The 23,984-nt window shown below is 37.7% G+C and overlaps 1 protein-coding gene across 6 annotated transcripts in view; it reads left to right on the top strand.

Moving 5' to 3' along the window:
* Positions 1 to 23,984, top strand: part of LOC124169616 (trithorax group protein osa-like) — a 430,983-nt gene that overhangs the window by 240,759 nt on the left and 166,240 nt on the right. The window lies entirely within an intron of this gene.

Raw genomic sequence — 23,984 nt, 5'->3', positions numbered from 1 at the left:
GGTTAATGTTGACATTCGACCTTTTTATGCGCACCGAAAATTTCAAGATGATAGCGAAAGTTTGAAACGAGTAATAAATATCTAATAAGGCTAATTACGGCCTGTCGAGCCGGTTTGATGTGTTCGCAATGGACATTATGTCATGGCATACTCGATGCATTTCATTCGGCCCTGGCGGCTATTCTCGCCAGCGCGCGCGCGTTCTTGGGATGGCGCGAAATCAGGGAGGTCCCCGACCCCGCATTGGGTATTTTCTACGCCGACCGGAGTCGAGGTCGAAGCTGGACAGCCCTTTATCGTAGTAGCCCGGCTCTTTTCGGCCGGCATAAGTATTTCTATCACATCTCCTCCTCAATCAGTTCTCTTGCCCACAGTGTTTGCGCAAGAATCAGGACAATCCTACTAAATATTTCCATTATTGTGCATATTGTAGTCATTGCTTGTAGTTGTTGTGTTTGCATATTTAATAATAGTATTTTAGTGCAGTTATTCTAGTGTTACTTTAAAAAAAGTATTCAGATGAATTTTTTTAATAATTTCCAAAATGCTTTGAATTAAACCTTTATATTGTGAAAATTATGTTAATTTATATTTAATTTTTCACTACGTAAGTTCCAATATGTTGATTTTTCTATTTATGTTCCTCAAAAATGCATTTTTTGTTTTTCAAGTGTATAGCCCCAAGTTATAAATTTAATTCAGTTAATGGAGGCAATGCAAAACAAACGCCATTCGCATCACAATCATCATTGGTGACCAATATTGGGAGACGCCATATCGGCGGAATACTTTACGCTCGAAGTGTAATAGCAGCGTGATATTACCTTTTTTGACCTATTTTGTTATAATTATGTTCTTAATGAAGTATTGATCGCTTCATAAAGGGACATTTCCTGCTCTTCGGAGCATTAACATTTAAAAGTTTGCGGGCATTATTAATTACACATTCTGAGTGCGGAATTTTCCGAAGAATATGAACACAATACAAGTGCATAGCAAATGAGCGTAAGATAAAAAAATATAAGAAATGTATTATTCCATACCTTATAGTATTGTTATGCTAGCACTGCTATTTTTAAAACATAATGCCTAGCAGAGTATGAATGATTCTATTGCGTACATAACAGAGCTAGAGAATAGCTTAAGAGGTGACCAAAACTCGAGGAAAAACGTGATTAGTAATTTCAGCGATTGGTTCGGTATTTTGATATGAAAATCCATGCAATATTGTATTTTTACTATAAATACTCAACGGAAAATACCCCTATTACTGTCTATATCGAAGTTTAATCAATAAGTTAATATGCTGAGTCGACAACTCCTTTCGGATATCAGTGAAAAATCTCTAAGTATTCATTTTCACAAATCTAGCTTTTTAATTATAATTGAAGTGGTGCGAGGATAGAGGAGTAATATTTGCAACTATTCCGCGATATATTCTTATTCTGGGTCGAACTAGCGTGAATATACGGTGGAAAATTGGGGTAAAACATTTGATGTAACATTGATCTTTCTAAGTATGTCAACTTTAAAATGAATTAAGTATCGTAATTGCTGTACGAATTTGTATATACCGTGTAATATACAGAAAATCTGAATGTATCATTTTAAAGGTTAAGAAATGCAGCGATACTTTTCGTCGTAACATTCACCCCTCTATGATTTACTTGACGCATTTCTTCACTGTTCTAATGTATTGATGTTTGTGTATTTATTTTACCTACATCAAGATGGAAATATTATCCATCCCGAATATCAGCATAGAATCTCTGAAAAGCGTTTAACCGTTTTATATCGATGGAACTGACTCAATAAGTTCTTTTTAAGAATGGTACGGTTATTTTACATCAAAACTTATGAACCATCGTATTACATTTGCGGGAACTACTGTAATTGGCATCATATGATGCCTGCATCCCTCATTTATGGGTACTGAATTCAACAGAAAGAAGCGTTTCTCTTATTCGAAGAAGACTTTTTTCCAGGTTATGGTAAAAGTTATGTTTTTAGCTTTCTTTTGAAGTTTTTAAACATTTCCTCATTATTTTCCTGTATTCTAAAGTATATTTTCCTTTTGCATTTCTGTGAAGCCTTTCACCTTGTTTCAGGGTCAGTCTTTAAAGAGTTTCACGTAATGTTTTCACTATTAGCGTGGTATTCATCGATCTGTGGGAACACAATGGCAGCCGATTTTGAGTGGCCGTTGGTGGTCTTTGCTAATCCACTCTACCCAAATCCCCAATCTTCAATGTTATTTCTTTCTATAATCAGTCCTCCATTCAAAGGGATTCTCCGCTTTAGCCCTCTACTTCGCTTTTTCCTCTGTCATGTTTTTGTACCCTAATACCATCCTCTAATTTTTGTAGGAAGTACATTTGCGAGTGGAGGACCGATTACAAGGCTTTTTATGATATATTTTGCCACCTGGATGAGTATGGTGCTTTAACTGTCAGACATAATCCACTATATTTTCTTTCTGGGATAAAATTGGATTGGATCCCTGTTAATTGGGACCAGGTATTCCCCAGTATGCGGCAGACCTATTTATTCGATATATTCTGTGAAAATGCCTAAATTTGCGTTGATATTTCACTGACGTGTTTATGTGAGGATTAAAATACATTTTTGCAATCTTTTTTTTGAAACTATAATTACGAAAAAATAGACATTTCATGATGTATTTATATCAACCACTTAATAAAGTTGATGGTTTGAGGCGTTACTGAGTGGAACTTACTCATGATGAATAAAAAATTTAAACTTTGTTTTTCCACAGAATATATTTATAATTACACCAATTACACTATTATAATGATAGTGTAATTTTAAATATATTCTGTGGAAAAACAAAGTTTAAATATTTATTCATCAACCACTTATGTGGAAACGTGTGTTTATAGAGTAAGGAGCGGTAAGGGAGATGATGAATGAAGATATGTGTTAAGGATTATTTCAGTGGAGAGGTCGAGTGTACAAAATCGGTTTCCAGTTCTTAAGAAATCGCATACCTTTACTTAATTGTCGGGAAAATACCACTGACGAGTGGATTTGAAAGGTGAAACGGTTATCTGTTCTAATCAACCGGAGAAAACTCGTGGTGATTGTTTCTGTTCAAGGATTATTTTCCCGAGCACGTGGTTGCTTCTAATATCTGGTAGCTCTCCAAATAACCAGAAATTACTGCACTAGCGATTATTATCTGTGCGGTAAAAGTCTTTGATGGATAATCTACTCCGTTTAATCGTATTATTTTTTTAAATGGTACGTATTACAGACAATATTATAAATTATTATTTTGTTTGCTATTATTTTGGGTGTTATTATTTTCATCATCGATGTACCATTACTCTTAGGTAAAAATGCATAACGATGTAATGCTCTGGGATTTTAAGTCTTATATTTTTTGCCCAAAATAATTGTTTTAACAGGCAGGAAAAAGGATGATTACGTTGCAAAAGTACTTATATTGAGTTTTTTGAACACAGAATAAGTAGTAAACCAATGCGATGATGTGAATTTCGTACTTTTGTGTACTTATTTTCCGCCTGCACGTTACTCTGCTATTATATCCATTTCCATTGTTTGAAGTTCCTTTCCCATTGTTCCCAAGGCCACCCAGATCGCTCTGGTGCGTTTTCCAATTTTTCCTCGCTGATAAAAGGAATCTTTATCTCTAAACTCTCGTCTCTTAAACGCTTTTGTTTCTTCTTAATCAGAGAAGCACCCTCTCTTAGAATCCACCATCCTCTCGTGGTTAATTCCGCCTCGCTGACCTGCTCCAAAAGGGTTCCAACTATTGTACTCACGTACCTCACTCTCCCTACTAAAAGATATCCTTTTCCCACATTTGGTACACTCAAAACGTGGCTGTCTAATTTTTGGAAAAGTATTTCTTCCCTCGCGGGGGTTACTGCGAGTGGGCTACGTAGCGAGGCTCAGTAATTACATACTTGAACCTTATTTATTTGCTCCTGAAAATAATGGGAATTTCACTGCCCAAATTTGGTAACATTCACATTCTATCATTACTGTGCCGCCTAAAAAATGAACTCTCCATGTAAATTTAAATATTCCTTCAATCTGGATACCGTAACGCTAATGGTATGCTTTTTACTGTGGTGAATAGGCAAAACTGGCAGTGCAAAGTTATATTTTGGAAAAATGACATGGAAAATTTTGTTTATTTTCTATTAATGTGTCATATGTTATCGCTGCAGTAATTATGGATCTTTGGTTGTGTATATTCTCTCATTTGCAGTCATACGGTGTGATTATTCGTTTTTATTGTGGTGAATAAGCAAAACTGGTATGACAAACTCATATTTTGGAAAATGACGTTAAAAGAGCTGTTTATTTTCTATTAATGTGTAAAATGTTATCGCTGCAGTAATATGGAAGATCACGAAATTAGTTCCTCAAAATCTTCCCTTAAATTCTTTCTTGCCGAGTGCCTCCATTCTACTCTCATCCTATTTGTACCCGGTGTAATAGGAACATTCTGGCTGCCGCACCAACCCGCATCCCTCCTTGCCACGCTGAGCACTTCTACCTTTGCCCTCCAATTCTCATCTCGATTCTCTATCGTATCCATCTTCTTCGCTCCGCAATGGGTCCCGTTATGCTTGCTTTCTATTGCCCCGATATAAGACGTCCCAATCTTTCTCACCCAGGCGACTCTTTTCATTATTCTGTCCGCCCGTATAACCACCCAACAAAGTCCGCTTTCGATTTTCCCCACCCCTGTCTCCTCCAGCCTTGCCCTTTAATTTCGTGAAAGAAGGACGCCCGTGAAAGATTCAGCACCTTGCTCCAGAAAAGGGACTTTGTGTTCCCTCGTATGGACAAGGGCACGAGCTCACGCTGTATTTGGATTAGGCCATTTCTTTCCGCACGCAACACTCTTTAATCTTCTTTTATCCGAGCAGGGGATTTAATCTTAGACGCTCGATATGGGCTCGTTGTGCTGAGACCGTGTCACAGTGTCTACCATGCTATTTTCCAATTCATATCCAATGATATCTATTTGTTGGTGTTAATTACAGTTTTCGAATTAAATTGTGCAGGGTGCTTTACCGGAGTATGATGTGCAAGAACGAATCTCAGAAATCCAGAAACTAGTGTAAATTGGATAGTTCGAGGCGTGATTTCGTGAAATTCATTCGTGTTGAATAAAATAACCGTGTAGATTTCACACATGAGGGGGTGAGAAGCCAAGGGTTACAAGTGATTTTTCTTTCTAAACAGATTTAGATACAGAAATTAGGTAAAGAAAGCAAACGATTACAACTGAATATTTAGTAATGCATTTGATATTACACTCGATGTCTACACGGAATAGAGACTCACTCACCAAGTTTTTGTATATTTCTTCTTTCTATTTCTGTACTTAACTATGTTCAGAAAAAAAATCACCATACCCCTAGCATTCTCACCCCCTCATATATAATTTTAATGGCCATCAGTTTCGTCGCTTTGTGACATCGTCAGGTGTAAATAGAGGAAAAGAATGGCCTTATACACATTGAGTCAATCGTCAGTCGAGTATAAAAGGTCATGCTTTTCCTTATTTGCTCCTGACGATGTCGCTCAGCGACGAGACTGGTCGATATTCAAACTATTTATGTGAAATCTACAAGGTTTGTTGATTCAAATAAAGTATATACCGTACATTATATCCTTGCATAAAAACAGATATTTTGTCAGGAACGAATGAATCGAAATCACCTGAATATTTCGTTTACTCTCCCATCAAATCCTTCAATGACATTTCACGCTATGAAGATATTCATTCGTTGATCCCCTTGATCCTCGCCTAACGTCTAAGCCAGCGTTAAGAAACAATATTTAATGAAGGAGAAGCGAGGTAGGATTTAATTCGAAAAACGAAATTTTTAAGGCATTGCCTTCCATCAATTGTACTTTTTTTAAATGAGAATTGGCACTGATCAGCATCATTACAAGTGTTTAATTAATTTTCTTTCTGGCCAATGAGAAATATTCTTTAAATCTTTTTGTCGCTGGACTGTTGTTGTAATAATTCTTCTTATGTGCGTATAATTCGCGGCCGAACTTATATGAATAACTATAAAAAATAACCATCTCTATATTTACTGAATTAATTTTCTTTTATTATGTGGCGGGGTTTATTGGGACCTTGGACGTAGATGAGCAGGACTTAACACTCATGGAAATTCTGTCCGTCTGATGTCGCCTCTGAAACGATCGTCCGCCAGATGGCAGCACTTATAGTTTGCCCTTGGAATGCATTGAATTAGGAGAGAATTCAACGGAAAATGCGTGTTTTATCAATTGTTTTTCTACTTGCATGGGCTATACGCATACCACATGCGTCTTCACGTTTTGCCTTGTTACGGAATCGATAGGGTGTTTGCATAAAATTAGATTATATCTTCAACGTAGAGAGTAAAGGAAGTAAATGAGGAAATATATAGGTTTTAATGTCCAGTTTTTGGATAATTTCAACGACGACTTCCATTCCCAAGTTTTTTTACAGCCTTCACCCAGGTAGACATTTCATATACTATGTATTTTTCGAAGCTCAAACACTTAAGAAATGAATACCGCCAGCTACATCACTTAAAAACACAACATGATTAGTTACAATTTATAATATAATTTGAGTTACGATTAATACAAAACATCAATTTCTTATCGACAGTATTTAACAGCTTAAGGTTTTTTTCTTTTGTTTTATGAAATTTTAAAATATTCTGGTGTATCATGAAGTAGTTTATGTCCTAAGTAAACAAAGGGGACCTCTCAGGTAATGGTCAGTTTGGTTTAGGGGTCGTTGCATATCGCTCCCTTCTTAAATGGTATTCATCACTACCTATACTATCGGGGATACTGCCGCTCTCTAAATAAAATAATTTCAGCACTTTAAAAACGCACAAGTTTTTGGTGTTATAACTGAACTATTATAGATTCTTAACCCCTCAACGCCGTCATGCGTACCCAGTACGCTTCCTGACCTACTGTTTATAATTTTTTTCTCCGCCAGATATTGTATTTTAGATTAAAACAAGTTGCTCTATCTTTTGAAGAAATGCTTTCCCTCTCCAAAAAAATATTCATAACGACTTTATGCCTTCAGGATTTTTTAAAACGATTCGATGAAATTCCGTTTTGAACCAGCACATTGACGACTTCGGTCGAAAAACTCAACGCCTATATTTATTCAAATCGCTCGAAAAATTATTATATAGTAGCGCACTACATTATGCAAGTTTACAAAATTTTTTTAACGATACTGATCGTATATTATGAAAGATATAAATTATTGAATGATTGTATGCCAATAAGGTGAAGTCATTTTAATCTCATCCGGCCGCTGGGATGGGATTTAAATAAATGCCCGCCGCGCTTGAGGGGTTAACGCTATTTAGTGTAACTCATCAATAATCACGTATTTGGTTAACATTATTGGTGAGGTAGGTACTGGTAGAATGTTGATTGAACGTTTTAATTCGTCGATACGCCTCTATGATGTCTGGCATGTGATTATTTCCCATCCTCCCAGTTTGCGATCCATTCACTTTTATCTTCACTTCCTACTGATGTTTCTTGATCCATATATACTGTGCCGCGGTGAGGAAGCGATTACATGGGATCTGTTTACACCTCACTCGTCGCCTCACTGTTTACCGTTTTCTTTCACCTGCGCTTCCGAGGTCTTTATTTGTTCCCTACTCTTTCTGCGGGAGTTTATCTTCTTCCCTCGTCCTCCGCTTTGATTCGATCGGCCAAGGTCTGCTGTCAGCACCCTTCCCCGCTCGGTTCCAACCTTCCCACTCTGTGGCGTCTATCACCGAAAGCATTTTAGTTTCGACTGATGCGCGGTCTTTGCTGATCTCTAAGCTTCGTTTATAGCAAAGGTCTTCAACCCGCGGCTCCTGCGGCAACATGCGGCCCGCCGGCTTATTTCTTGTGGCCCCTAGAGGCTAAAGAAAATATTGTATACGATAGCAATAATAAAACCAATTATCGACACACTCTTAAAAAATAAACAATTTCAAAAATCGCACTAATTGATTGAACTTTTTTACCAATAAATATTATTAATTATATTATTATAACCACTTATAAATTTTGTGTTCTCTTTTTATTTTATTGATGTGTTGGCAAAGTGACGTGGATCTTTGTGGAAATATGAAAAAACATTGAAAATAAAGAAAAAAAAAGATGCTACAAAATGCTATAAACTGTAATTGAAAGTGCTGTACAATTAAAATGGAAGTCCTATTTTCACGTATCTCTAATGGCTATTCATCGAAATACAGGTCGCTTTATTTAAGAAATAAAGTGGTTTTAGTTATAGCTATCCCACTAAGAAATCCCTTAAAATGATATATCGTTCAGTTGAAAATGAATTGGTGAATTTATTTTTCTCTGAATCGTCAGAGTAATATCCTCCCACTCTAACTCAGCTTCCCCCTCCCTCTTCTCAGCCTCATGACCCTGTGCCGTGTCTCCATCCACGTTTGTGTATTGATTAGACCGCGCCAGGGATCGACCTGGGAAACTGCCGTCCGATGCTGCTGTGGTAACTTCCTGCCTCGTCTCCATGACGATAGGTCGAGGTCTCTAGGGTGCGAGGTGGGATGATGGTGATTGGCTGCTTCTGCTATTGCGATTGGTATGCGGGCGAGCCCCTCTGCTTTTTTTCGATCTGATAGGATTTGAGAAGGTTCCAATAGGCAAATGCCACTGGATTCAAATATGGCATCAATGAGGTTTCATCGCTGTTGAAAAACTCCTAACAAATGTTTTTCACAAGTTTAATCACGCAGAATAAAAATTGTCATAAAAAACGATGTTTTTATCGTGAATTAAAACGAATACAAAGAATTTCCTGAGAGCCTTACATAGTCTCTAAATTTTGTGCTTCGTGTGCAACGAAAAATGTTGGGCGCATGTTCCACCACAACACACAATTTTTAGAAATATTTGTTGCTAAGACTCTATAATTCTCGTCCCTTGCAGCGATTCCATCAGATGTTAGTGGCCATTTTTTTGGAGTATTCATTATTTAATCTTAAATTGTGAATAACAATCGAGATATAGATAAATCATAATAAAAGTGTTAGAATAGTGCATTGTCATCTGATTCTGAGTTATCATGAAAATTTCAGCTCGATAGCTAATCGGGAAGTGGGTTAAAATTGAGTTTCAGGATTTGATCCAGACAAGATGGCAAACAACAAAGATATTTTATAAAAGCGTTTTTAAGAATACGTTTTGTTGTCACCTAATTTGTTACAACTTCAATATTGATTTTATAATTTGCACAATCAGGAAACTCGTGCATCTTGCGAATTTGTATTTTTGAATTTTGTGGGGTATGGGACTATCTTACCCTTTTGTAAAACTTGTCAATTTCCTTCAAAGCGGCACCAAATGCGTATTTAAATTGCTATAACTTACAACCACTTCATATGTAAAAGAAATTCATCTTATCTAATTCATAAAGAACGATTCAGTTCCCAAATATCTATTTTAATCCTAATTGCGAAATGGTGGTAACCGATGCCTTTAGATGAAAAAATGCATCCGAATGCGTTTCTATTTATTTTAATATGCGATGTGGCAATTGAAATCAGTTTAAAATCTTTTCCTCAGGATATTATATTATTTCATCCATCCTCTGCTGGCTTTACCGTGAATGTCAGTAGCACCGAAGAGATTAATTTCCAAAGCTCGCATTTTTCATGGCCTTTTCTAATTTCCATTTTTTTGCTGAAGACAACGTTTTTGTTCTAAATTTTGTCCCATATAATCTCTGCCCTGCTGTGTGTTGCATGTTTTAATGATTAGATTCTTAATTTGTAATGTCCTCAAGAATTAATGTAAGCTGGGGTATTATCAACGTCTACTAATAATTTACCTAGTGTTTAGCTTGTTATTCTATACAGTCTATTTCTATATCTGCCGGGCTATAAACTTTACAATATTCCCTTGAATGTGGGATACCCACTCTATCTGACAATGGCCGGAGCCCATTCGTTTACGTCTTGTGTGCGTGACTGTAGGTCATTACCGTCTCGCAAACCTTGCTATTTTATTTATCTATTTAATTATAATTTCATTTGGATGAATAATCACGTGATGCTGACGCAAAATATTCCATTTCGGTTGGTTTCCATGATTGTGTGCCAACATTGTTTGTCTTTGTTTTTATTTGTGTTTGTATTGTGCGCTTCCACCCTTGTTTTTTTCAATCATAGCGACTCCTGGAATATGTTGGTACACCCTGATTTAATTATTTTTGCTGTTTTCTTTGGCTCGGTAACCTTTCCCCTTGTTATCTGGCCGGTGAACTTACAAGTTTCATTAATTTTCGTTTTATATTTTTTTCCCGTCGCTTGCTTGTCATCCGTGAGCATATTTGAGTGAGATATGCCTTCGATGCTTTAATATTTGTTCTTCTAATTCAGTATCATAGTTATGCTCTAATTTTATTAATATATATGATGTATAGTTCTATTTTAGTGTGAAAATAACCTATTTCATGCGCAATTTGATAATCGGACATTAGGATAAATTGAAATCTCAATTTATCATGCTGAATATTGAATGTTTTCATTAAATATGATTTCTTTCCTCATATAATTTTGGAAAATATTTTAGAGAGTGGATTGAGTCCTTTGGAAAATAAATTAAGAGGAGTGCTCACATGTATTTAGGCTTCTTAACCGCAAAGACGAGAATTCTACTGGTGCTATTGGTGAGTCCGATAAAATATGGGATACATAAAAAACGATAAATTTTTATTTTATATCTATGGGTTGGCCTTTTTGTTGTACTTTTTAATTTTTGTATCGCGCGTATAGCCTTTGCTAACTGGCCGTCTTTCGAAAAAAAATAATAAGCATAAATATATATGTTCCAATTCTGAATGAAAAAAGTGATGACTCAAGGGATATGGAACTAATTGAGAACATTAGAGCCCTTATTATGGATTTTTTTCTTTCTAAACCTGGACTATGAGACTATACTGCTGATTCAGCCACTTAAATATGATGCGTGTTTTAATGAAAATTTCGTTTTGCAAATGTATATCAGGTTGTATGATTTATTTCATTATTATTGTCGCCTACTGTTGACTTCAGCCGCCTAGGGTGCTATTGGGAAAATTGCTCCTCAGGCATTGCGACGTGAATTATAGGAGAAATATCTAAACATTCTTTGCGTGTTTCCTTTCTGCATTGAAATGGCTACGCTGTAATTTCATTGTAACTGCTGGGACGTAATCTTTCACGGGAAAAGTGGCTTTTGGCGATTACCGGCGGAATCACATAGTTCCGCGGAACGTGTAATACCGCCATTCCTTCGTGAATTCAACAGCTCCGCCTTCGCCTGTGGCCGGCGCCGGAAAAGGTCACCTTAATCTCTTTTGTTCGATGAGTAACACTGGACGGGAATAACGCTGATTCCACCGCCTGGACTTCGGCGGTTTTACGACTCTTCGCGAGCCGAAGCTCGAAGCGTTGCCCGAAGTTATGTGCCCCCGTACTGTCCGTTCGTGTGTGTTATCTGTCATCGTAAAGGATTCCGAACTTCTAAACAAACATATTTCAAAGCATGAGGGTTTCCTTTAACAGCCTCAAATACAATGATAAAACGAAGAGGTATTTTTGAGCAAACAATCTGGACGCTAGGAGAAAGAATGTGGTTTGGTAACACAATAGCGATCGTGAATGCACGTATATCCTGGAACAGGCTCATGATTGAAACCATGTTCAAAGACTCTAGTCACCGTGAATTTAATGGTTATAGTGTTTGCTTGAGTAGGAGAAAAAGTTAGATTTTCAAAGAAAAGATTGAAGTCATGTCCAGAGGCACTACATTCCTAGCCAAGCCAAGATAAGTGGTATCGTTCAATGACGTTTATTTCCATCGTTATGCTTTTTGTTCCCTACAAAATTACTTTTGCCAGAAGTTATTTACTGAATAAGTGGAAAACTTCAGTCATCTCTCATCCTAATACATCCTGAGGTCTTAGAGCAAGCATATTTCAAATCATGAGGGTTACCAAAACAGCTTTATCAGTAATGATAAAATGAAAAAGCATAACGATTCGAACAAACCATCCGCCGAGGTAAAGAATGTGGTACCTAGTTGTGTTTTTTTTGCATGAAGTATTCGTCGGATGTATAATTAGAACCGAACTCAAAGACTTCATTTATGGAAATAAATAATGAAATTGCTCGCTAAACGGATAAACTACTTGACCTGGATAAAGTATTGGACTGTAAAATGGCTCGGAAAGCCAAAGGCAAGCGGTTTGATCCCCGACCTTGGTAATTTATCAGAAACGTAGGCAATTTATCTCAGAAGGTAATTACTTCATGTGCAAAGTTCTCTCGGCACGACCTGGCTTGGGTAAGTGACGGTTAAAGATGAAAGGAATTTAAAATTAACTATAACAGTAGTTCTTTGATGAATTCATTCTGATTTTCTCATAGTTGAAAGAAAGGATATATTTACGGTCAAGTTTGAATCTTGATATCATCATAAAAATACGTTCGAGATTGATTCGTTGAGTATTTAGTGCAGTGTTGCGATACATTTCGGCAATTATGAACGTTTTCTATGCATAGGAGTATCAGTATATAGTTAACTACTTTCAGCGCAGTGACGGATACATGTATGGGGGGTATCCTCCAATACACCCACTCCCCTGGCGGGGCCGCACGCTTCGCCGAACGTTGCAGGACCACAATTGTAACATTTTTTTATTTCATAAGATAGCATTCTTTTGTCTATGCATGTAATTAGTTTAAATGAAACTTTTTTTAAATTTTGCATGTGACATGATTATATTTTTACAACAGTAAAAGTAAAGGTAGCTCAAGATATCTTTTGCGCCTACCCCCTTGAGGTTTTTCTGTTCCCGCCTTTGTTTCAGCGTAAGAAATAAACGTGCAAAATCCGAATTTTTTTCGTATTTATTAAGAAATTGCACCAATTTTGAATGCAATATTTTAAGAGATTATGATCGTGTTATTCTGGCTTTCCCTATGACACCAATGACTTTATCTGTTGATGGCCTCATCCAAAATTCCTACTGTCTATAAAAAGAGCAAGACAACCGAGTTTGAGCAGTTCAATCGTCTAATCGAAGCAATCAGTTTCAATGCAACAAAAATCAAATGATTGATAATTTATTTCCACGCTGGATAATTTACAATTTAATAACAAAAATTTCGGCTCCACAGTAGTTCCTATATTTAAATTTTTCTCAAAAAGTACGCGTTTTTTTGCGCGTGAATTGAAGTTGCTCAACTTTGAGTGCTTGGTATTCCCTTAGTTTTCATTCCAGTAACTTCCAATTTTGATATAAGAAAGCCAGATCTATTTTTATTCGGTTCAGTTCCAGTTATTTCAGTTTTTCAGTTTTCTTTCGGTTGTTAATTTGAAATTTCCTATTTCACCGATTTTATTTTGTTATTTTGAGTTTTATTTTGGTCATGTATTTTAATTTCTTCCATTTTCAGATCAGTCAGAATTAGATCATGTCTGAATCACGTGATGTAAAGGCTACACTGTGGAAAACATTGCAGTTTTCATTTTCTTCCTCAGTTTTTCAGTTCAGATCCAGTTTGCAGAAAATAAATTGTTTATACCACTGAAATTTATGGATTTGTTGTAAGTAACGCAAATCTCTGATAAATTTGACACCTTTTGTTCAATAGGGTGGTTTCCTATTTTTTTATTGCCTAAATCGAAAGATTATTACTCCTGGAGTACAAATTTTACTCTTTTAGATTTTTAAATGACGATATCTATTTTTCGCGATTATATGAAAAGCGAAAATTTTCAAGCGCGTGAAAACGCGACGGCTAAGTACGAATGCTGGGAAAAGCCCCTATGTAGTCATTCTGGTTCCGGCTTCCGCTGTGTTAGGCCACCTTGGTGCGAGGGTATGAGCTCCGCTACGATGCAATCTGGTAGCAGGTGGCAGAGTACCCTGCTAGCAGGTAACGTTTGGCTTAATAAAGGATTATTAATACCCTATCAAACGAAGGAAACTTCCCGAACGTAGGCAATTTTAATAGGTGATTATTTAGAGATGTTTCCCGAAGCTCTGTGCCTCATACATGCATTGGTAATCTCAGACGATGTAAAACTCCTGACTGCCCGTATAGCATCTGCGTCCCTGTGACGTCACGTGGAGTGGCATCGCATGGCTGTCAATCTGGCCTTTTTCAAATGAGGTTAAAATTGACCATTAACATTCGTCTAAACTGGGATTTTTCTAAAACCCAATAATTTGTATATTATGAATACACCGATGTTGGGTAACGAATCGCAATCAGTGCCTTTCGCTTTCTTTGATGAGGGAAACTACCCTATTGAAGATGAATACTTCACATATCCCTTGCAGGGACTCTGCTCCCTCCCTCGCCTCCTTCGCTCATCAAACCTCTCTGCCTCCTCCACTCTCCCCCTCCCCCCCATCACTTTTTATCCACCCTAATGGGATTTCCCATCATGCCCTCCAAAATCCACGCCCTCTCACACAACTCAGCCATCGGAAAACAAAAGGTCGGCAGAGTTGAGTGAAAAAAATAAAGAATTACCAATATCCGTGAAAGTCTCTCGCGCCCCGAAGTTCACTTGTTTTTTTTTGCTCTCCTCTCACTTTCTTTTCGGCACCCCCTATGGCATCACTCCTCGCGCCCACCGCCTGTTTTTCCGCAGCGCCTAACTTTCCACCCGACGCCTTCGCCCAAACTAACTTTCAAAACACGCCAGGGACTCCAGCCTACGTTTCTACGACGATTCTCGGCTACGTTAATTTTTTTGACGACTGTGGTATGAAGTAAGCGTAGCATATCATTGAAAAGTACCAACGTAAAAAAATTCTCATATCTCAATAGGAGGATTGGTGATTGGAAAAGACTCTCTGCAGAACTGTTTCAGCCCTATCCTAGCAAAATAAAGATTTTCAAGAATAGTAAGGTGTTCGGCAAGCCTCACATCATCATTGAAAAGGATCAACGTAAAAAGTTCTCATATCTCAACAGGACGATTGATGATTGGAATAGACTCCTTGCAGGACTTTTTGAGCCCTATCCTAGCAATATAAAGATTTTCAAGAATAGGTGCAGAACATTTATCTTGGAAAAATTATATGTATTGTTAATTTTTAATTTTCGATTTCACCGAGATATTTATTTTGATGTATTTTTATTTATTCCCTTTTCACTGCATAAATGTTAAGTCTGAAATACGTGATGTAAAGGCTAGGCTATAGTAAGAATTTATCAATAATTTGGTTAAATGTTTGCCGGCTCAAGTAGCGGCGGGTAAAACGAAACGCTCGAGGTATGCTGGGACCAAGGTGGTGACGTCACCCGCCCTTTTCTTTTATCCTCCTCGCCTGGCAAACCGAATGTCGCGGGATCGAGTCCCGCCTGAGTAATTTCCCCCTATTCAGGGCACGGCTTTATTTCAGCTTTTAACGCAGGAAACACCCTCGCAGATTACCAATGGTTACAACTACAATGGATTCGTTCACTCACACCCGAAATTGCATTATATTAAATGAATACACAAAATGGAAGGGACGAAAAAATGTGTTCCTTATTCAGCCATTTTCTCTCAATTTTAAAATAAAATACAGCAATTTTTGTCAAACGTTTTTCATGATCCGGTAACGTAATTGGATTTTTGTATTCAGTTATTTTTTTGTGGGACTACCATGGTGTTTAGTAAGCCTAATATCATCATTGTCTCTCTGAATCACGTAATATGTAGGCCAGTCTATGGAACGAATTTACCAAAATTTAAAATAAATATTAGTGCCACGCAGGGTTCAAACCTTAGAGTAAGGACCATTAGGGGGCGGGTAGTTTGAATCCTTTTCAGCAAACACAGTGTACTCAGTATATGAATAACCTGATGTGGGAAATTAAAAAATCATTGAGCCTGGGATTAAAAATTAGGCGCGTAAGATAATGAAGTACAATATATTGTATTAAAATGTTTTCAACTTTACTCGCCAATGATAGGACACTTAGCTTCCCTTGAGTGATTTCTATTATTATTTAAAATTATAAAAAAATAGTGTACCATTCGCTAATCGTGCACAAGTCACGTGATACCGTACCCACAATACCACTGAGACGCTCGAGGTATGCTGGGATCAAGGTGGTGACGTCACCCACCCTTTTCTTTTATCCTTACTCCAAAATTCATACCAGACATGGAATTCACGGGAATATTAGGAATTTAGAAATCGGGACTTCAATTCCTAGAAATGTCAGGGAAAACCGCATTGGTAAAGTAATAATATCACGGTGACGCACCACCCAATTCAATTACGATATTTGCTCTTATATTTTGTCACCATGAACATCTAATACTGCGTACTACTCCGCAAGTCACACCAATATCCGTGTTCATTTGAGGTGTGGATGTAAAGACACCAGTTGTTTACCTCTCTGCATATGTTACAAAATTTAAGGTGTGGATTGGTGGGGTGATTGCACTCCGAATTAAAATTTATTGGTCTTTTACTATTTCAGGAGGAATAAAATTTTATACCTATCAGCATGGAAAAATATCTCTTTTGTTTTATTGTTCTCGTCGGATCTGGAAATACGACGCGATTCTAATAAGATTTTCTGCGAGTCAATCTTAAAATTTTGTTCTTAATTGCTCAATCTTAAGTATAGCAAGTAGCCTTTCTCTCTTTAACGTACGGGAACCTTCCCACATATAGGCATGGAGGCGTTAGCTTTTATGTAACTGAGGGCTTTTGCATATGCTATGTATCTGGTGATGTGAAGAGAGTTTTCTTTCATGTTAGAATGGTATGGTATTTGGAGGAGGCGACCGACAGCTGAGGTCATTTGCGCGATTAGGGAAGGGTATGGAAGGAAGGAAGGGTGGAGAGAAACCCGGCGTCGGTATTAGCCTGCTCTTGACGGAAGGCGCCAAAGGGCTTAGCGTCCCTTCCGACGGACGGAGTGTTGCGCTTGAAATGTCCTCCACACAACACTCAAGCAGGGATCGGGCAGTCTCTGAAAATTCTCTGCCACTGCCGGGATTTGAACCCGAGCCCGTCGGGCGTGAAGCCAACACTCTAGCCACCACACCAACCCAATACCCTCATGTAAGAATTTCGCCAAAGATACATATGTATGATTTTATTTGAAGTTTTAACTACTCGTAGACAGGCTTCTACTTGAGAGCCTATAAAAATGAGCGAAAAATAATATTTCAATTTTATTATTCCAATTTATCGATATTTAATTATCCCAATAAAATAATATTTCAATCAAATATCCAGTACGATGAAGCAGGAAATGCCCAGTATTATTGAACGACCTAAGTCGGTTTGTACATACAAGAAAGGTCTGACCCGTCATGTCGGCGTCACTTTTTGGAGTTTGGATGCCTTCATTCGCACAAAAAATTATAACTTTAATCATTGCCATTCTTATTAATTTTCCCACCCTGAATTTGACAATTTGGCTTCTCATGTCAGAAACGTGGAATTGACAATAAATCAGTGACGAATTCACTTAAAGTATTTTTTTCGTAAGAATGAAGGTTGACTGGCGTAATTATAATCGTAATTTTCATTGGATAGCCTTCTACATTTACGTTTACCTACTACCTCGCAAGCCGCCTAAAAAGGCGTGCGATTGGGGTGTTAGAACACCAGTCGTTTACTTATAAAAATACGACTAGCATTTATTAAATAACTTTCTGGTTCGGGAGAAGAACGGATTCCAACCTTGAGAATGACCAACGAGTTGGAACCCGAAACATTGGGCTGCTTTAATTTCCTTACCCGGTGGTAAGCTCTAGAGAATTTCATTCATTCGTTGGAATACAAAAAAAAATAAACATCTTACCTTTGAGGTATTTATTTGTTTATAAGGTCCTTAGAGTATTTTATATTAGAGGTGGTGAAAAGAACTTACCAATATCACATAATCTCCAACATTGTAATACTTTTCACTTATCCAGACCAAGAACAGAATTATTTGAACAAAGTTACCTATTCTTGGGACCGAAAATTTACTGTGAGTTACCAAAATACATAACTGACGAAACGAATGTATACAGATATTGCAAAAGGGTAAAGATGTGGTTGTTTGCTCATAATGATGTTTCACATTTGCTTAGGTGAATGAGGCATTCTGATGAATGGAATGAGTTGCTATGATTGTTTTATGTTAGTTAGTGGTTTCATATTCTTTGTTTCTCTATATATATGTTTTATGTTTACATATTATATATGTTTCATATGCTAGGGAGCTTATTATTTCTCAATACGAATGATCCAGCAAGGTAACATTTTTTTCTGTAATATCTACAGAAGCACTCTAACTGAAGAACGAGTCGGTAATCCCAAAGCGGAGTATTAACTCCAAAGGGTTACCTATGTTCCTGTAGCCATATATTTCTTAAAATCTATATTTTTGTGGAACAATAAACATTTTTATTATTGTTATTATTATTATTATTATTATATTAATCCTTAGATATGGTTAGGTCTGGAAATATAACCGAAAACGACATTAACGTCTTATCTCTGCGTAACATCCTCAAGGGTTCTGGGAGCTAAGAGAGCGACAAGATGAAGAGAGGGAGCTTGAAAAGAGGATGGCAAGACCGCGAAGCATTCTCCAAAAGGAAACAGTGCCGCGCGAGCAAAAAGCTCGGAGAGTGAATAAAAAAATACATTTCCTCTCCACAGGAGGACAACGCTCTAAACTCCGCTCTGTCTTTTATACCCTTCTCAGCGAAGACTTCCCACCGCCTGCTCGTACCCCTCCACACTGCTTTCTTCGGCGTCTTTTATTGTTCTCATCACCCGCGCTTTTCCTCAACCATCAAGAGGACTCCCTTCTCCATCTTGCACCCTCTCCCGGGGGAGGCCAGGGTGATGGAGGCCCGCACCACCCTTTTTAGGAAGTTCTAACGAGAGACGAAGTAAATGTGAGGTACGCGAAATTAAAAAAAAGTGCAAATAATATAATTCGAAGATTCAAGCGTGATGGAGTGGAATTTTTCCATTTCGCAATGAATTCTTGCAATTTTCTCGGTTATAAATTTTAATACGACCTAGGTTTCAATTCTACTACATTGTCTACACCTTGAAACCTGGGTCATAATAAATTTTATAATCGTGGAAAATTACAAGTATTTATTTCAACATGTGCGCATAAGATGGCGTTTATATCAGGCGGAGTCATTCTAAGTGCCAATTGTACCCTAACTTTTCCTATATCTGAATTGATCTTCATACAGGAATTCCAGAGACCAACGCCACGACCGGTTTCATTCCTTCATTACCTTTCTCAGTGGCTAAAGATTTTTTTTCGGTCACCCCCTTAAAATTCCTGCATATGGAAATTTATTTATGGGAGGAAAAACAAACTTCTAAATACGAGTGGCATCTTATGTTGGTTTGACCTGACGGAGTTCCCTTTGAATTGCAACTGCGTGCTATTTCACGTCTTTTCCCAAATGCTTCAACCCAGATTCCGAATATAGATTCTACTTTGATAAAATATTTCAGGTTAAAAACATTTTTCCCGATTTCAAATTCCTATTTTCTGAAATAAGGCATTACGGACTTACACTATGTACGAAAGCGAAGAAAAATAAAACGTAAAATTGATTGCGCGCGGAAACATTTTGGATTCCTGGAAAGGTTGGCAACAGATGGGGAGGACTGGGAGCCGAGAATTTTCTTTCGGTCGTTCTTACCATTCTGAGGAAAACCTTACCATTGCTATTTGAATCGACCTGTCGGATTTCTTCCTGCACGTTCTGTCACCTAGACCTTTCAATTTCGTGCTTGTCCCAGCCTCTTCCTCTTGGTCTCCTCCGTTGTGCAACGGTATATATTTTCCTTAAACGGTGTATTTGCCTTCTAACTCGGAATTTATTCCTATAAACCCTAAAATTCTGCCAAACAGATAAAAAAATGTACAATTTTCTGGACAAGTCGTAAAAGGAATTGTAAATCGCAGGCATCTGTTAAGTTAAACGGCAAAAAATCAACAGGTACAAACAGATTTCATTGTTCCTATAACGATTGTGGCGCTTCCATTGGATTTTAGTGGCCATTTTTGGAACTCCATTTTAAATTTTATTTCTGAATATTACTTGAGATACTTTTTCCGATCATGGCATAACTGTAATGATATTGCATTGTCATCAAGTTCTGAGATATCCTGAAAATATCAGCACTCTAGCTAATCAGAAAGTGGTCGAAATTTGACTTGCAAGATTTTTTCCTGAAGGTCAAACAAGAAAACGAGCATAATAAAACGTTGTAAAAAATTAATGATTTACTCAAATGCGCGGTAATAGTGTACCATTCGCCAGTTGACGCAAGTCACGGGACACAATACCCATATAACCATTGAGGCACTCGAACTATGTTGCTTTAAATCGTGAATTTCTTTCAGTTGACACTCAATTCTGACAGAGTTCTATTTTTAAATTGTTCTACCGGTTTAGGTAGGTTTTCTTGGAGCTTTTGCAAGTAACCCCGACCCACCTCTAACTAAATTATAATTCCATTCTCAATTCATAATTAGGCATATTCTCATTAATTCTACCCTTAAACATCATTACCCCATTCCCGCTTGCCCTACCTTGCCTCACATTTTTCCTACTAACATGTTTTTTTTATCTTCCCCTCACCGTTCAGTATTCGCTCCATCCAAACACTCTGCCCCCTTTGTATGTCATCTAGAATTTTTCTCTCTTCGCTAACCTAGTTGCTCTTCATCATTTTCCAAAATTTCACCCTAGAATTATCATTTAGCTTGCTTCTAGGTAGATTTATTTTATGTGAGATACATTTAAGTTAAATTCACTTCTTCATTTTCATTCTTTACTCCCCTAAATTTTTATTTCAAAGCCAATACTGAAGGCCAAGACGGATGGCAATTTAATGTAACTTTCTTATTTTTAATCGCAGGTTAACAAACTTAGCGAGAAAAAAATGTATCACAAGAAGTGCGTAATTGTGTTGGACGAATTAATATCAAGCACGGCAAGTTTTAAATAATACCTACCTGCATATATATATATTTTTCTCCCAACCATGTGCGGTTCCCAGCAGCGATGGGCTATTTAATTATTATCATACGAGTTCGAAGTTTCATGTCAAATAATATTTTCAGTATCATGATGTTGACTTAATGACATTTCAGTTACTTTATAAACATAGTTCCCCTCATGTATATTCACTTAGTAACTGCCCTTGGAAATACATATCGTAAAATAAATGATCGCGGAACTACTTAACGATGAAAACAGTCACTACGAAATTCTATTATCCGTTTCAAATTTGAATGTGGGACCTGCGACCTCCACTGAATGCGTCCCTGGAAGATACCGCCATATTTTTTTCCAATCACCAGGTATTAAGTTTCGTGGCAAAGGGAAATATTCCGGAGAAGTGGGACTAAAATAGAAAATGTTTTCAGTAGCGAGAGGTCGGAGGAAAAAAAAGCTGTCTTTCTTTCCTTCGATTTTTGCGTGACGCCACCTCAACGCCTAAGTCGCTTTCCTCGTTCCTCACCATCAATCTTTGTGTGCAAGCCTTCACAAACGATGCGGGCCCGCTGGGAGGGTGGACGAACGCAGACAGAATGGGTGGGGAAGCTGATATAAGGGACGCGTCGGGAGATTCCTATGGAGTCCTAGAGAAAGAAGCTGCGACAGACATGAACACGCTTCTTAAAAAAGTGTCTATTTTCGATTTCCTTGACTTTTACTTTTTCCAGTCTAATTTTTTTTCAGTTTACCGAAATTTGGCAAAGCACCTGTACATAGGGAGTAATTTAAAAAAATTTGTCAAGCTACATCGTGCAATAAAACTAATTTATTGCAGGAGTTTGACAAATTCGTGTCGGAAGTAAAGAAAACAAAGCGTTATCTAACAAATCTATCTATCTAACATATCTAAGCAACGAAACAATAAAAAAACATATTCAGCCCTGATGATGAGCCCCGAGTCGGAGCTTGAAACGTTGGCCGTTATGGATAAATTAACACGGTGGGAACCCCGAGAAGAGTTTATTCATATCTAAGGGACCTTTTCTTCCATATCTGAGATTGCTAAAAAATACTGAAATCATTACAAACAAACGGAACTGGTCATTGGCTTGCCATTATTACAGGAAAATATTATCATTTGCACTTATTTCCAGTCTTCTCAATTGCTAACTTAGCCCTTCTGGCCTTCAGGTCAGCCAAAATTTGCGCTTATGACGTCTTTTTTATATTAAAAATTCTTTTTGGGCAAATTTTGCCAATATTCAAATTTTTACCATTTTTCAAGGAACGGTTGGTCCGGAATCAGTCAGCAAGGGTTCGTTCGTTTCGCCAAAATTATATTTACAGATTTGTTTCCGTAAGGTAGAGCTATTTTTCCGCGCATTTAAGTAGGAAAGGAACCCGTTCTACGATTTCCGATTTTAACAACGATTACCGTAGAATTCCGCAAGACAAGTTCACAGAATTTTAACTGATGAACCGCAAAATTCAGTGATGTATTCCTTCAATCACTGCACTCTGCATACGAAATAGTTCATTTGTAAATCGATAGTGTTTGTTTTTCTATGGTGATAACTTTTTTCTTCCTAGTTGTTCATATCAATGGGAATTTGAGCATATTTGACCAAATGGGTTAAGATCATGGCATGGGGCATACTTTTGAACCAATGAGTGAATACTTTAGGCTCACGCCTTAGAAAAACAAGAGAGAATTAGTTTAGTAAACATTTATATTTTTGATTATATTGCTGTAAAGGCACGCCGAGCTATATCACGTGATATCTTGTGAAGTTGGCTTTACGTTTATGGTGAATGGTATACAAAAATTTTCTTGCCTGGAGGTAATCATTCGGTTTTACGGTTAAAAATGATTGAATTCAACTCGTTATTATACTTACGGTACGCTTAGTTAAGTCTGGTGGTGAAGAAGGATTCACGTACTTAAGTCAAAGTTTTAATAAATTTTCCAGTGGGATGTTACCGTACTCGAGTAATTACAAGTGAATAATTTTGGCACTCTCGGTGAATACTAAAATACTTTCGTGTAAAAACAAGTGAACATTATTAGTTATCATACTTCAAAGTTACGCGGAGTTAGTCAGATTCTGAGCAAGTATTCACGTTCTTCAGTGACCGTTCTACGACATTCTCTAGCGGAAAAGTAACCATTCGGGTACTCGAGTAAATGTGAGTGAATACTTTTGGCACACGCCTGAGGAAAACAAGGTAGAGAGAGGTTTGGGGGGCGGTGAAAGGATCAGAATGGCGGAGCATTGCTGACGCGCCGCTTCAAAACTTTCGTCACGGAAAAGGGGTTGAGTGAAGGTTCTGGCCCCAGAGATAGCGAGGGGAGAGCGCGGTTTGGCAGCGGGAAATAAGAGGGTGGGAGGGGGCAAAGTTCCAGGATTTCGTGGGCAAGCACCCCGAACTGAAGCCCCTTCCCCTTTCCGCGTCTCATCTCGTCCAAAAGCGGTGATGCTACGTCACGGCGACGATGTGGAGGGGAGGGACGGTTTCGTGGACCGATGAGTGAGGAACGGTGTGGGGAGATCCAGCTGCTTGCTGGCCAACACTTCCAACCTACACTGCCAATGTTCCTCGATAGCTGAGTAGTCTTACGAAGTTCGATTAATTAATTTATCTATTTTTATTTATTTACAAGCTGGCAACCCGGCGTTCCTCGGGAAGGATAGTACCCAGCAGTGGCGTAACTATGGGGGGGGGGGATGAGGGTATAGATTCCCCACCAGAGCCTCAGAGAAACAAAAAAAAAATTATAACTACTGTAATAATAGATTTGATATATAATAACTGCATTTGCTTAAAGTTAAAATGTAAGTACAAAAATTATGTAAAATAATTTCCAGGCATGTCATTTTTCATAACTTTTCCCGGACTTCCCGTTGCCTGGGAAGGGGGAT

Source organism: Ischnura elegans, chromosome 12, assembly GCF_921293095.1.
Source record: "Ischnura elegans chromosome 12, ioIscEleg1.1, whole genome shotgun sequence".
NCBI lineage: Eukaryota > Metazoa > Arthropoda > Insecta > Odonata > Coenagrionidae > Ischnura > Ischnura elegans.
The sequence above is the reverse complement of the archived record's forward strand: the minus strand, read 5'-3'. Positions and strand labels throughout refer to the sequence as shown.